The sequence below is a fragment of the Ixodes scapularis genome, unplaced genomic scaffold (genome assembly GCF_016920785.2).
Source record: "Ixodes scapularis isolate PalLabHiFi unplaced genomic scaffold, ASM1692078v2 ptg004091l_1__unscaffolded, whole genome shotgun sequence".
Taxonomy (NCBI): domain Eukaryota; kingdom Metazoa; phylum Arthropoda; class Arachnida; order Ixodida; family Ixodidae; genus Ixodes; species Ixodes scapularis.
The window spans coordinates 17,593-21,990 of NW_024610374.1; positions in this window are offsets into that span (position 1 = coordinate 17,593).

Sequence of the window (4,398 nt, forward strand, 5' to 3'; positions counted from 1 at the left end):
AAGCGAATTATTGGAGAGAGCACGGCCTGACGAGAGACGTTTGGCGCCGTTTTATTCGTTCACCGTGACCACGATCTCGGCTATTGCCTCGGTGAAAGCGAATTATTGGAGAGAGCACGGCCTGACGAGAGACGTTCGGCGCGGTTTTATTCGTCACCGTGACCGCGATCTCGGCTATTGCCTCGGTGAAAGCGAATTATTGGAGAGAGCACGGCCTGACGAGAGACGTTCGGCGGCCGTTTTATTCGTTCACCGTGACCACGATCTCGGCTATTGCCTCGGTGAAAGCGAATTATTGGAGAGAGCACGGCCTGACGAGAGACGTTTGGCGCGGTTTTATTCGTTCACCGTGACCACGATCTCGGCTATTGCCTCGGTGAAAGCGAATTATTGGAGAGAGCACGGCCTGACGAGAGACGTTTGGCGCCGTTTTATTCGTTCACCGTGACCACGATCTCGGCTATTGCCTCGGTGAAAGCGAATTATTGGAGAGAACACGGCCTGACGAGAGACGTTTGGCGCGGTTTTATTCGTTCACCGTGACCACGATCTCGGCTATTGCCTCGGTGAAAGCGAATTATTGGAGAGAGCACGGCCTGACGAGAGACGTTCGGCGCGGTTTTATTCGTTCACCGTGACCACGATCTCGGCTATTGCCTCGGTGAAAGCGAATTATTGGAGAGAGCACGGCCTGACGAGAGACGTTTGGCGCCGTTTTATTCGTTCACCGTGACCACGATCTCGGCTATTGCCTCGGTGAAAGCGAATTATTGGAGAGAGCACGGCCTGACGAGAGACGTTCGGCGCGGTTTTATTCGTTCACCGTGACCACGATCTCGGCTATTGCCTCGGTGAAAGCGAATTATTGGAGAGAGCACGGCCTGACGAGAGACGTTTGGCGCGGTTTTATTCGTTCACCGTGACCACGATCTCGGCTATTGCCTCGGTGAAAGCGAATTATTGGAGAGAGCACGGCCTGACGAGAGACGTTCGGCGCGGTTTTATTCGTTCACCGTGACCACGATCTCGGCTATTGCCTCGGTGAAAGCGAATTATTGGAGAGAGCACGGCCTGACAAGAGACGTTCGGCGCGGTTTTATTCGTTCACCGTGACCACGATCTCGGCTATTGCCTCGGTGAAAGCGAATTATTGGAGAGAGCACGGCCTGACGAGAGACGTTCGGCGTCGTTTTATTCGTTCACCGTGACCACGATCTCGGCTATTGCCTCGGTGAAAGCGAATTATTGGAGAGAGCACGGCCTGACGAGAGACGTTCGGCGCGGTTTAATTCGTTCACCGTGACCACGATCTCGGCTATTGCCTCGGTGAAAGCGAATTATTGGAGAGAGCACGGCCTGACGAGAGACGTTCGGCGCCGTTTTATTCGTTCACCGTGACCACGATCTCGGCTATTGCCTCGGTGAAAGCGAATTATTGGAGAGAGCACGGCCTGACGAGAGACGTTCGGCGCGGTTTTATTCGTTCACCGTGACCACGATCTCGGCTATTGCCTCGGTGAAAGCGAATTACTGGAGAGAGCACGGCCTGACGAGAGACGTTCGGCGCCGTTATATTCGTTCACCGTGACCACTATCTCGGCTATTGCCTCGGTGAAAGCGAATTATTGGAGAGAGCACGGCCTGACGAGAGACGTTTGGCGCGGTTTTATTCGTTCACCGTGACCAGGATCTCGGCTATTGCCTCGGTGAAAGCGAATTATTGGAGAGAGCACGGCCTGACGAGAGACGTTTGGCGCCGTTTTATTCGTTCACCGTGACCACGATCTCGGCTATTGCCTCGGTGAAAGCGAATTATTGGAGAGAGCACGGCCTGACGAGAGACGTTTGGCGCGGTTTTATTCGTTCACCGTGACCACGATCTCGGCTATTGCCTCGGTGAAAGCGAATTATTGGAGAGAGCACGGCCTGACGAGAGACGTTCGGCGCGGTTTTATTCGTTCACCGTGACCACGATCTCGGCTATTGCCTCGGTGAAAGCGAATTATTGGAGAGAGCACGGCCTGACGAGAGACGTTTGGCGCCGTTTTATTCGTTCACCGTGACCACGATCTCGGCTATTGCCTCGGTGAAAGCGAATTATTGGAGAGAGCACGGCCTGACGAGAGACGTTTGGCGCCGTTTTATTCGTTCACCGTGACCACGATCTCGGCTATTGCCTCGGTTAAAGCGAATTATTGGAGAGAGCACGGCCTGACGAGAGACGTTTGGCGCCGTTTTATTCGTTCACCGTGACCACGATCTCGGCTATTGCCTCGGTGAAAGCGAATTATTGGAGAGAGCACGGCCTGACGAGAGACGTTTGGCGCCGTTTTATTCGTTCACCGTGACCACGATCTCGGCTATTGCCTCGGTGAAAGCGAATTATTGGAGAGAGCACGGCCTGACGAGAGACGTTCGGCGCGGTTTTATTCGTTCACCGTGACCACGATCTCGGCTATTGCCTCGGTGAAAGCGAATTATTGGAGAGAGCACGGCCTGACGAGAGACGTTCGGCGCGGTTTTATTCGTTCACCGTGACCACGATCTCGGCTATTGCCTCGGTGAAAGCGAATTATTGGAGAGAGCACGGCCTGACGAGAGACGTTCGGCGTCGTTTTATTCGTTCACCATGACCACGATCTCGGCTATTGCCTCGGTGAAAGCGAATTATTGGAGAGAGCACTGCCTGACGAGAGACGTTCGGCGCGGTTTTATTCGTTCACCGTGACCACGATATCGGCTATCGCCTCGGTGAAAGCGAATTATTGGAGAGAGCACGGCCTGACGAGAGACGTTCGGCGCGGTTTTATTCGTTCACCGTGACCACGATCTCGGCTATTGCCTCGGTGAAAGCGAATTATTGGAGAGAGCACGGCCTGACGAGAGACGTTCGGCGCGGTTTTATTCGTTCACCGTGACCACGATCTCGGCTATTGCCTCGGTGAAAGCGAATTATTGGAGAGAGCACGGCCTGACGAGAGACGTTCGGCGCCGTTTTATTCGTTCACCGTGACCACGATCTCGGCTATTGCCTCGGTGAAAGCGAATTATTGGAGAGAGCACGGCCTGACGAGAGACGTTCGGCGCGGTTTTATTCGTTCACCGTGACCACGATCTCGGCTATTGCCTCGCTGAAAGCGAATTATTGGAGAGAGCACGGCCTGACGAGAGACGTTCGGCGCGGTTTTATTCGTTCACCGTGACCACGATCTCGGCTATTGCCTCGGTGAAAGCGAATTATTGGAGAGAACACGGCCTGACGAGAGACGTTCGGCGCGGTTTTATTCGTTCACCGTGACCATGATCTCGGCTATTGCCTCGGTGAAAGCGAATTATTGGAAAGAGCACGGCCTGACGAGAGACGTTCGGCGCGGTTTTATTTGTTCACCGTGACCACGATCTGGGCTATTGCCTCGGTGAAAGCGAATTATTGGAGAGAGCACGGCCTGACGAGAGACGTTCGGCGCGGTTTTATTCGTTCACCGTGACCACGATCTCGGCTATTGCCTCGGTGAAAGCGAATTATTGGAGAGAGCACGGCCTGACGAGAGACGTTCGGCGCGGTTTTATTCGTTCACCGTGACCACGATCTCGGCTATTGCCTCGGTGAAAGCGAATTATTGGAGAGAGCACGGCCTGAAGAGAGACGTTTGGCGCCGTTTTATTCGTTCACCGTGACCACGATCTCGGCTATTGCCTCGGTGAAAGCGAATTATTGGAGAGAGCACGGCCTGACGAGAGACGTTCGGCGCGGTTTTATTCGTTCACCGTGACCACGATCTCGGCTATTGCCTCGGTGAAAGCGAATTATTGGAGAGAGCACGGCCTGACGGGAGACGTTCGGCGCGGTTTTATTCGTTCACCGTGACCACGATCTCGGCTATTGCCTCGGTGAAAGCGAATTATTGGAGAGAGCACGGCCTGACGAGAGACGTTCGGCGCGGTTTTATTCGTTCACCGTGACCACGATCTCGGCTATTGCCTCGGTGAAAGCGAATTATTGGAGAGAGCACGGCCTGACGAGAGACGTTCGGCGCGGTTTTATTTGTTCACCGTGACCACGATCTCGGCTATTGCCTCGGTGAAAGCGAATTATTGGAGAGAGCACGGCCTGACGAGAGACGTTCGGCGCGGTTTTATTCGTTCACCGTGACCACGATCTCGGCTATTGCCTCGGTGAAAGCGAATTATTGGAGAGAGCACGGCCTGACGAGAGACGTTCGGCGCCGTTTTATTCGTTCACCGTGACCACGATCTCGGCTCTTGCCTCGGTGAAAGCGAATTATTGGAGAGAGCACGGCCTGACGAGAGACGTTCGGCGCGGTTTTATTCGTTCACCGTGACCACGATCTCGGCTATTGCCTCGGTGAAAGCGAATTATTGGAGAGAGCACGGCCT